This window comes from Pteropus alecto, unplaced genomic scaffold, assembly GCF_000325575.1.
Source record: "Pteropus alecto unplaced genomic scaffold, ASM32557v1 scaffold146, whole genome shotgun sequence".
Taxonomy (NCBI): Eukaryota; Metazoa; Chordata; class Mammalia; order Chiroptera; family Pteropodidae; genus Pteropus; species Pteropus alecto.
Window position 1 is genome coordinate 181,937 of NW_006442107.1, and position 11,277 is coordinate 193,213.

Genomic DNA, 11,277 nt, shown 5'->3' on the forward strand with positions numbered 1-11,277 from the left:
AGAAGACAGAGAAAGAGAAGATGACTACCTAGAAGAAGGAATATAAAGGTAGCCTCACTGCTCCAAAATCTTTATATTCAGCTCCACTCCTCCTAAGAAAAGAAGTTGCAAGTAACAGAATCTAGATGTGGCATGAACAAAAGAACAGCATTAATCTACATGTCTTTGCAATATGACTCTTTCCTTCATTCCTTATTAATATGAAAGCCTTCTGAGGAATTCATCCATCTATCCATTGATGGAGAGAAAGTCGCATGGTAGAGTGGTTAAGAGCATTGTTCCTGCTTATGGGATACCAGTAATGGTCAAGCAGACAATTATTCGTATGATACAGGTTCCAAAAAAAGAAAAGAGAGATAGGGAGGGAGAGAGAGAGAGAGAGGCCAAAAACTTATTCAAAGAAATAGTAGCTGAAAGTTTTCTAACCTGGTAAAAGAAACAGACATCCAGCTCCAGGAAAAGATGAGAACAAGAGAGAAGTTTAGAGGCAGCAAGAGAAAACAACTTGTTATATACAAGAGAACATCCATAAGATAATCAGCAGATTTTTAGAAGAAAATTTGCAGGCTAGAGGGAGTGCCTAGATACAAAGTATTGAGAAGAAAAAAACTGCCAACCAGGAATAAAGTAACCAGCAAAGCAGTCCTTCAGAATGTAAGATAGTTTTCCAGGCAAACAAAAACTGGAGAGGTTCATCACCACTAAACTAACCTTATAAGAAATGTTAAGGGTGTTTCTTCAAGCTAAAGTGAAAATATGCTAATTAATAACAGAAAAACATGAAAATATAAATCTCATTGGTAAAGGTAAATATATAGTTAAATTCAGAATATCTTTATGTTATAATGATGATGGGTAAATTACTTATAAAACAAGTGTGAGGTTAAAAGATAAAAGTATTAAAAAGGCATAACTATAATAATTTGTTAATGAGTACACAAGGTAAAAAAATGTAGATCGTGACATTAAACTTGTAGAAACAGAGAGTTGCAAAGTGGTTGCCAAAATCTGGAGGGTGAAGGAAATGAGGAGAGGTTGGTAAAAGGATACAAATTTTCAGCTATAAAATGAATAAGCTCTGAGGATCTAATGTAAAACATGGTGATTATAGTTGAAATACTGTATTGTGTCACTGAAATTTGCTAAGAGAATGGAACTTAAATGTTCACATGAAAAAAAGAGAGAGAGAATTAAGCGAGGTGATGTGTTAATTAACTAGATAGAATAAAGAATTATTTCACAATGTATGTGTGTGTTAAATCACCACAATGTATACTTGAAATATCTTACAATTTTATATACCTAATAAAGCTGAAACTAAAGAAAAGAGCATTGTCCCTGGAGTTGGATTGCCTGGGTTTATATGGCAGGTCTTTCACATAAGTAGCCAGAAGATACTAGATGGGTTGTTTAAACAATCTATACCTCAACATCTTTATCTGTAAAATCAGGATAATAATAATAATCCTCACATCCTATGTTGTTATGTGAAAATACAGTAAATTAATACATACCACAGCTCTTAGAACAGAGTCTGGCACATAATTAATCTTCATTAAATGAGGGCTATTGTTCTCATTTATTTATTCTCCCTTTGCACAAATATTTGAAAGCTCCCTATGTATCAATCCCTCTGATAGGCTCTGAGAACAAATAGTCATCATGAAACTGACAATCTAAACAGTACATAAACTTTAAACAATAGTCACGCCAATGAATAAAAATTACAAAATATGCTAAATGCTATAAAGATAAAATTCAAAGTATTTCCAGTATCAGTGACTACCTTGAGCTAAAGTATTGGAGGCAAATTTTAAATGCAAATATATTGGGCCGTTCCCAGTCTATTCACAAGGCCGGAGGCAGTGGGGCCCAGACAGAAGGTCACTTTGTTGGTGGCGTTAAGTGGACATGGTGCAGAGCATCAACTGCTGCCCATGGGGAAAAAACCCAAGTCCAAGGAGGGTCACTGGGTTGAGTCAGCAGGATGGAATCAGAACGTAAAAAGGATTCCAGAAGAGGGTGAAACCTCACTCAAAACAAACATCATCACTCTACAATTTTGTCTAGGAGGTGTCCTGAACCAAGTTATGAATAATCCAGGCACTTGAAATAAATCATAAGAATATTTTACTATGATTGACACATGGTAAGCACTTAACTAGATGGTACTATTATTCTACTGAAGTACTAATCTATTTAATCTTATAAACTCTGTGCAGTATATCCAGCTATCTCCAACTCCTTGATGAGATAGATCACAACTTACACATGAAACTTATATTCAAAACCAAGTCTCTGCTCAAAAAGCCGCTATTACTAACCACAGTGCATCATAGTCTCATTCTTCTAGAATAATAGAACCATACTGCACCTAAAGTTGAAAATTAAGTATTTATCCTCCAAAAGGAGTAAAAGTAATATCATCACTCTTTATTGGTATGATCTTTTATAGCTGCAAAGTACTTTGATGCCCATAATGGCAGATTATCTTCAAAACAACATGAGAAATAAGTTTGAATATCTTCATTTTATAGATGAAGAAACATATTTCCAATAAGTTCGAAAGATACTTCCAAAGGTACGCACCTGGTGAGTGGCAGAAGCAAGTGGTTCCAAGTGCAGTGTGAGTTACGCCACCCCTGATGATGTTTTAGGGAGAAAATAGTGGTGGGCCATGTTTTTTGTGAGATGCTGCCATTTTCTCATGAAGAATCTTGACCCAAAAAGAACATTTATCAAAAACAATTGCTTTAAATGCATATATGTTATTAAAACATCCTTGGGGAAAAAGGTCTATAAGAATCTGAAATATTATATAAACTAAAATATATATAAATATATTTCATTCACTAAAATGTTTTAATTATTTTAATTTTAATTTTTTTGCTAAGATGGTTATCACTGGTTCCCAATAACAAAAATAGCTAAATTTGTTTTAAAACTACTTTTTTACTTTGATTTACTTTTAACGTCACTTAGCCAGCTATTAGCATATTCACTCTGCTGCTCTTGCAGGAGAGAAGGTAAATCCTTTTATCTCCCACTTGACCTTCACCTCCAATTTTTGAAGGATATTTCTACATGTACTTTAACTATTTCAACCAACCCCTGACCTCTGTTCACCTTTAGGTAACCATATAATAATACTTTCTCTGCAGCTTTGATGATTTTGTGACATTTTTCTTAGTTGAATGTCAGCCTTAGTTATAATTTATAATTTATAAATTATTAATTAAAGAAGGAACAATAGCCAGAAATATGCTAGGAGGCAAAGGGAATACCATCCTTGACTTAAGAATTCACCATTATCCTCAGATAATATTTATTGAAGATTTGCCAGGTGCCAGGCTAAGGGCTTTATCTATATTAACCTATTCGTTCTTCATAATAGACCTATGAAGTAAGTAGCCTTTTTTTAAATCTCCACTTTCTAAATGAGAAAACTGAGGCACAGAGAGGTCAGGTAATTTGCCAAATGTCACATAGTAAGTGAGAGAGCTAGGTTTCAAGTCCCAGCTGTCTGGTTTTAGAGCTTGTACACTTTAACTGCTCTATGCACTATGCTGAGAGACAAACATAAAACCCTTTAAGACATTAAAAGATAACTATCTGGTTCTCAGAAAAAAGTGAAATAGAATATCTGGTTCTCAGAATGAAAAGTGAAATAGAAGATATGAAGAAAAAATATAAAGAATAAAATTAATTGGAGAAAATGATTTTTTTCTTCCAACTAGAAATAAAATACATAAAAATGAGGTAGCTATTAATGAAATCTGAGTTAAACACATTAATACATGCAAGAAGAAAGTCCAAATGGATGTCAGAAACTGTAATGTGGAAAGGTTTTATGTTAGTGCAGAGTCCAAGATCTGAGTTCACGTAATCTCAGCTTTACCACTAATGTGCTGTCAGGCAAGACAACAGGGTTAAAGTCCTTGGCACTGTGCCAGCACTTGCCAAGGTTTGTTCTGGCTTTGGGATCTTCATCTCAAAAGTGAAGAGTTTGGATTGGATAATCTCTAGTCTCTTCCTGCTTGATGTGTCTGGGATGTAGTCAGTGCCATAATACATCAAATGATTACTTTGTAAGTTTCTATGTTCCAGGAACAGGGCTGGGTCCTGGAACCATAAGGCATGATCTCACTCCTTCTGGGAGCAGCTCTGAATGCTCACCTGTGCCAGGTGAAATTCTTGGAGACCTGAATCCTCTGTTGGTGTGATTGACACCCAAGGCCAGCTCCCTTTGACACTGTAACTGACCACATCTGACTCATTATTATTAGACACTGTTAAAATTTTGCAATTATCTGAATGTTTATAAAAGAGTTTTAAAGAGTACCTGAGGCTCATAAAAGGATTAAGAATTTGGTGTGGATTTAATTGTTGTAACAGAGAATCTGGTTTGTCTTGCCATTCTCTTTGTTTTCCTTATAAATAGAACATTCAATTTTAGCTGGTCACACAAACATCCAGAATAATTGTTACTTTCCCCAGTCTTCCTTACAGCAAGATGTGGCTATATGACTAACTTCTGGCAATGGGATATAATAAAATTTTTGCATGGAACTTCTGATAAATATTCTTAGAAGGAAGTAGCAATGCCTTTTTCTCTCTTTTTGCTGGCTGGAATATAATGACTGGTGCTTACGTAGCCATTTTGAACCATAAAATAGAAGCCAAATGCTGAATACGTGTAGCAATGAGATAAAGAAGTCTAGGCCATGAAATTATTTTATTCAACTCTGGACCATCTACCTTTAGTCTCTTAAGGTGTATGAGAGAGAAACTTCTATATATTATTTTTCCATAGCTTCTATATCTTCACTATCATTTAGGAACATCTGTCACTTATAGCTGAATGCTATCTTAAGTGATAGAGGGTGTGTGTAGAAATAGTAAGTAATAATTTAAGGATTCTTGTTTCATTTTTAAGATAAGCCCATGTGTTCCATTTAAGACAACTGTAATGTAGAAACGAATACAACTGATACAGAAGCATCATTGCTTACAGTGTTTCTTAAAAACCTAACTACACTTCGGAGCAAACACATCTATTCTGCTGCTAGAAAAGATAACACTAGTTGTAGTACACTATATTTCATTTTATTTATTTGTTCAGCTTTATTGAGATATAATTGACAGATAACATTGTGTATGTTTAAGATGTATAATATATCGATTTGATACACTTATTTGTTGTAAAATAATTGCCACCATAACTTAGCTAAAACCCGTACGTCACATAGTTACCATTTCCTTTTTGAGTGAGAACATTTAAGATCTACGCTCTTGGCAACTTTCAAGTATATGATACAATATTGTTAACTATAGTCTCCATGTCATACATGGAGATCTCCAGAATTTATTCATCTTATAATTAGAAGTTTATGCTCGTTGACCAGCATATCTCCATCTCCCCTTTCCCCAGCCTTTGGTAACCACCATTCAATTCTGTTTTTATAATTTTGTTTTTTAGATTCCACATATAAGCGATATCATATGGTATTTGTCTTTCTCTCCAGCTTATTTCACCCAGTAGAATGTGTTCAAGTTCCATTCATGTTAAATAAATATATATATCTATTAGTCATTCATCTTCTGTCAGACATTTAGGTTGTTTTCAGATCTTGGCTATTGTGAATAAACATGGGAGTATAGATATCTCTTCCAGATTCTGTTTTCATTTTTCTTCCAATATATACCCAGAAGTGTGATTGCTGGATCTATTTTAAAATTTTTGAGGAACCCTCATACTGTTTTCCGTAGTGGCTGCACCAATTTACATCCCCACCAACAGTGCACAGGGGTTCCTTTTCTTCACATGCTCACCAACATTTGTTATCTCTTGCCTTTTTTATAATAGCCATTCTAACTGGTGTAAGATGATAGCTCAGGTTTTGATTTGCATTTCTCTGATGATTAGTGATGTTGAGTACCTTTCATGTACATGTCGGCCATTTATATGTCTTTTTGGGAAAATGTTTATTCAGTTCTTCTGCCCACGTTGTAATCATGCCATTGTTTTTTCCTATTGAGTTGTATGAGTTCTTTATATATTTTGGATATTAACCCCTTATCAGATATATGATTGCAAGCATTTTCTCCCATTCCGAAAGTTGTATTTTCACTTTCGCGATGGTTTCCATTGCTGTACGGAAACTTTTAGTTTGATCATAGTATATGATCCTTTTAATATGCTGTTGAAGTCATTTTACTAACATTTTGTTGAGAATTTTTGCATCTATGTTATCAGGGTAATTCTGGCCTTGTAAAAGGAGAAATAGAGACTTTCTCAGACAAAGAAAAGTCAATCAATTCATCACCACTGGACCTGCCTTACAAGAAATGCTGAAAGGGGTTCTTCAAGCTGAATAAAAAGACTAAGATTTAGATTCTTTGTCTTTGACTTTTGACAGATTTATTATAATGTGTCTTGGGGAGAATATTTTTAAGTTGACTATATTTAGGGACTTATGAGTTTCATGAACTTCGATATCTAAATATCTCCCCAGATTTGGGGAGTTCTCACCCTTTATTTCTGTAAATAAACTTTCTGTCACCTATTTTCTCTCTTTCTGGAACTCTAATAATTTGAAAATTGGTTATTTTGATGGTATCCCATAGATCACATAGATTTTCTTCAGTCTTTTTCATTTTTTCTTTTTTCCTCTGATTGGATAATAGTAATTGATTTGTCTCCAAGCATACTGACTCTTTCTTCTGCTTGTTCAAGTCTTTTGTTGAAGCTCTCTACTGAATTCTTCTGTTCAATCATTGTATTCTTCAGCTCCAAAATTTCTATTAGGTTCTTTTTCATGTTTTCTGTCTCTGTTGAACTCATTTTGTTCTTGTATTGTTTCCTTGATATTGTTAAATTATTTATTTGTTTTCTTGTAGTTCTCTGAGCATCTTTAGAATAGTTATTTGGAATTTATTTGATGGGTAATTCCTAGAAATCCATTTCTTTCAGGCCAGCTACTGGAAGTTTATTGTAGTTTTTGATAGATTCATATTTCCCTGATTCTACATAATCTCTGTAGCCTTGTATAGGTGTCTGTCCATTTGAAGAAGCAGTCACCTCTCCAGACTTTATAGGCTAATTTTAATATGGGAAGACTTTCACCTGTGGAATGGTAGCACATTGCAACATATTATGACTCTGAGTCTAGTGGTATAAGGTGCCAAGTGTGGGACTATGTGGCAGCACTTGGTCCAGGAGGGCATGCTGTCTTTTTGATTCAGGCCACTAGAGACCAAAGCATTCACAACCATGTGGTCCTTGTCAAGCACTGTGAGGAGTCCGCTGTGTCTGCAAAAGCTGTTGGTGTCTTTAGCAGCAACTCCAAGTCCAGTGACTAAAGACCAAGACAGGGAGCAGTGGTGGCCAAAGATGGTGGTGTATGCACACTTGGCTGCAGCAGCCAGAAACAGGTGGCTGTGTAGTGAAAAGAGTCTGTTGCATGCACACACACACACACACACACAATGGTGGAAGCCAAGGCAGGCAGCCAGGACCACAGCTAACTGCAGTACCCAGGTAGCTGTGGGGGTCTTTACTGTCAGCATGTATAACTGTGGCTGCTGCATTTTACTACGGATGCACAGCAATGGAGGCTGGTGACAGTGGCTGGGCTTAGGGCATGCAGGTGAGCACAGTGGTACAGGCCAGTGACAGAAAACATGGTCTGATCTGGGCCCATAAGCAGCTATGGGGCCTTAGCTGTCAGCACGCTCTCTTGTGGCTGCACAGTCTCTCTCCAAGTGTTGGCATAACAGTGGAGGCTGGTGACAGACATCAGGCTGGAAGAAGAAGGCAAGTACACAGCTAGAGGGGCTATCCCCAAGCATGTACCTAGTGGTAAGCATCAGCTATGGGGGTCTAGGCTTACATCTTGCACTCCTGTAGCCACAGAGGAATGGGCTGGCTACTGGTGCCATTCCCAGGCTTCAGTGGGGGCAGGGATGGGAAGGAATAGGGAGAGATTCAGGTGACTGGTGGGAATACTTGAGAAACAAAAGCTGGTGAAATCTGCATGTGGTCCTCTGCAGCTGTGCTGGCCATTGGTTCCTTCTTCAATGACAAAAACTTCTGGATTTATCTGTAAAGCAGGTTTCTGTGAACCACAATGACTCTTGCTGCATGGCTGCTCTTGGCAGCATCTGCTTTTCTTCCTTGTTCTTAGCTATCTCCACATGTCTCAGCTTTGCCAGTGCGTGGGGGGTGAAATCAAAGCGGGATCTTTGAGCAGTGCCCTGAAGGGCTGTAGAAACTGGTTGCTCACCCTGCTCATCTTTTCCTGGCAAGGGGAACTCTTTCTAGCTGGGAACTTCTCTCTTGGCGCTGAACAATGCCTGCTTGGGAGATGGGATGATGCAGGCAAAATGAGGCTGTCTTCCTTCTCCTTACTCACAACTACTCTCAGGTGTTTTGCTCTACAGTGTTGCTGAAGTTTCTTAAGTGGACTCCAGAGCTCTCCCAGAGCTGTTGTTGTTCATAGATAGCTGTCTGTCTAGACGATCTTTGTGGGGGAACGGAGGCTGCTGTCTCCTATGCCATCTTAGTGACGTCTTCCCTCTGTACCCAATTATATTAGTTTCTCTTTTTTATTGTTAATATATCATGTGTTTGTTTCCTTTGTGCTTTGCCTTGAGGTACATTATGGACATTTTAAAACACATCCTGTTCAATAAATGCAACGGCAATATAAGGAAGAACCCTCAGATGAAGCCAGTATAAATAGGAAAAGTAACTTAAAAAATTGAAACTGGTGGGGAAAATGATGAATGTTGCCTGTGATTTTAAAAAGAAATTGGTTAATGTTAAGGACCATTTTGAAGGACAAAGAGAGACTTCTACAAAACCTAGAAAATGCTCTTATGATGCCATGACAAAAGTCAGTGAGAGAGGTGACAAACTAGAAGAAAAGTATTTGACTTGAGTATACACCAATATTAGATACCTACCATTGTAATGGCAATTAATGAGAAGCTTGGGGAGTTATTGAAAAACTTAAAGACTAAGCAGGTGAAACATCACAAATAATTTGTTTCAAAGTACAGATGCTTCCAAAATTCAAAAAGCCTTTGAAACTGCACAATATCAAAGAGAGCAGCTTAAATAGCATATCTTCTAAAAAGGTTTTCTAAAAAATTTGTGAACGTCATCATGGAGCAGGGTTAGCTATAACAGCAGATTTTTTTGTATAGATAAATGGACTTGGGAAATTTGGGAAACAAAATGCCCAGTGGAATATTTTTTTAGTAAAGCATCCAAAGAAGTGAATTACACTCATAGTAGGCAAGGTGTGTGTGAAAAGTTAACATTTTAATTCTACATGAATTACTTTGCATTTAAGAATGTTCTCACAAAAGTCTTTGTAGAAGATGTTTTAAATAGAGAAGCTTCCTGACTGATTTAAAATATATTACCATTATTCAAATATGGTGGATAATTTTTTTAAATAATAAGTATTAGAACATGTGTATGATTTTAATATTTTCTGAATAAATTATTAAAACTGGATGATTACTTATTTATTAAATATGCATACCTCACTTAGTATTTTAATAGTACTTACTCAAATTTTTGTTCGTTATGTATTTTAACTTGTGAAGATATTTTCCACAGCTCTGTTTACTATTTTAATGTTTTATTAAACAATAAAAATCTAAAGCAAAAAAAAAAAATCCAAGAGCTCATTTACATCTCTATTTTACAAAGTACAAAAGCCAGATGGCCTCACATTACCTTAGTCACAATATCCTCCAAATGAATAATTGTAGTTTAGAGATTAAACAAAATGTCAAATATTAATAATTTCCTCCAAAATTAACACAGGAAATTCATTGCTAAGAGAAGATTCTTTTTAAACACAAAGAAACTATCCTTCCTGTGTTACGAAACTGTATTCTATATTATGTCTAAAAGTCAAAGAAGAAAACAACATCTCTTATCAAACATCTAGTTACTTAGGATGGTTTCTAAAATACAAAATTTTTTAAAAATTTTTGTGAGCATTAAATTTACTTTAACTCTTTTTTCTAAAGTTTTTATTACTTTTATATCACAAAGCTGAGTTTAAATCATATAAGGAAGCACATTTTTACCTAGTGAATTTAATCTTTCTTCTTCATAAGCATTTAAATCAAAAATACAGAAATAAATTGATTTAAAACTATACTGAGAAAAAAGTATATGCACACTTACTCTCTTTTGTTTATTAATCTTATCTAGAACTTTATGAAATTTTTTTTCTAAAATTTATAAATACCTGTCATCATTTTTAAATTTTATTGCCAAATAATGTTTGTGTTATAAAAAATTACTCTTTAAAGACTCAAATTTTTACATTCCACAGTGTCTGAGAAATAATACTAGCTGCTCATAAATAATAACTATTCAGTGAATGACCACATTTCTAATCTTATTTGCACTGCCTAAATATCCAGTAAGGCTTCAAGATTATGCTAATTTACATGGCTTATTATTGACTGCAGCAAATCAACCTAGAATTATATAGAACATGAAATATTTTACTTTAGGAAATCTTGAAAAACAAAGCAACACATTTGGAAACTAATGGTGTGCCAAAGAGAATCGGAAGTTGTAAGCTGGAGATTCAGGCTCAAGCGACAACTCATTGTGTCCAAGTCTTTGACTAGGAGCCCTGCCCCCTGCTCTGGGACATTTTTCCCTTTTGTGGAGTTTGGAGGTTGAGGGTGGAGTGGGCAGCTTACTTTAACTCTAAAGTGTTTTCCTGATTGAAATGTTTATGCTTTTACTAAGTATCAAACACTCAGAATATAGGTAATATTGAACAAGAGTCTGTGTTTCATAGAAAATTATAAGCAATGTGCTCTCAAAGTTATAGTTTAAAGTATAAAACTATTTAAAAATTCAAATTTTATAAGTAGTAGTTTATAGTACTTTAGAGATTAAGCAAAATATCAAATATGGAAAATAATATTGATAATGTTGGTAAAAAAGTACAAATATATAAAGATATATCACTTGTTACATTCAAAATGATTGCTTTTGATTTTAAGTCTATTAAACCCCTTAGCCCTCTCCTTTTCTGTTTTAATTATATCTACTTAAACCTAAACATTCACCCTTTTCCAACTTTGAGCCCTTCTCTGAAATCTTCCTTAATTATTTCTGTCTTAACCGATCTCCCTTCTTTTCTGAATTCCCCAATAAGAAAAATACTTCTGTAAGATCAATAGGTGTTTAATAATTTGTGCACATCAACCGCTTTGAACATTTTCTTCTTT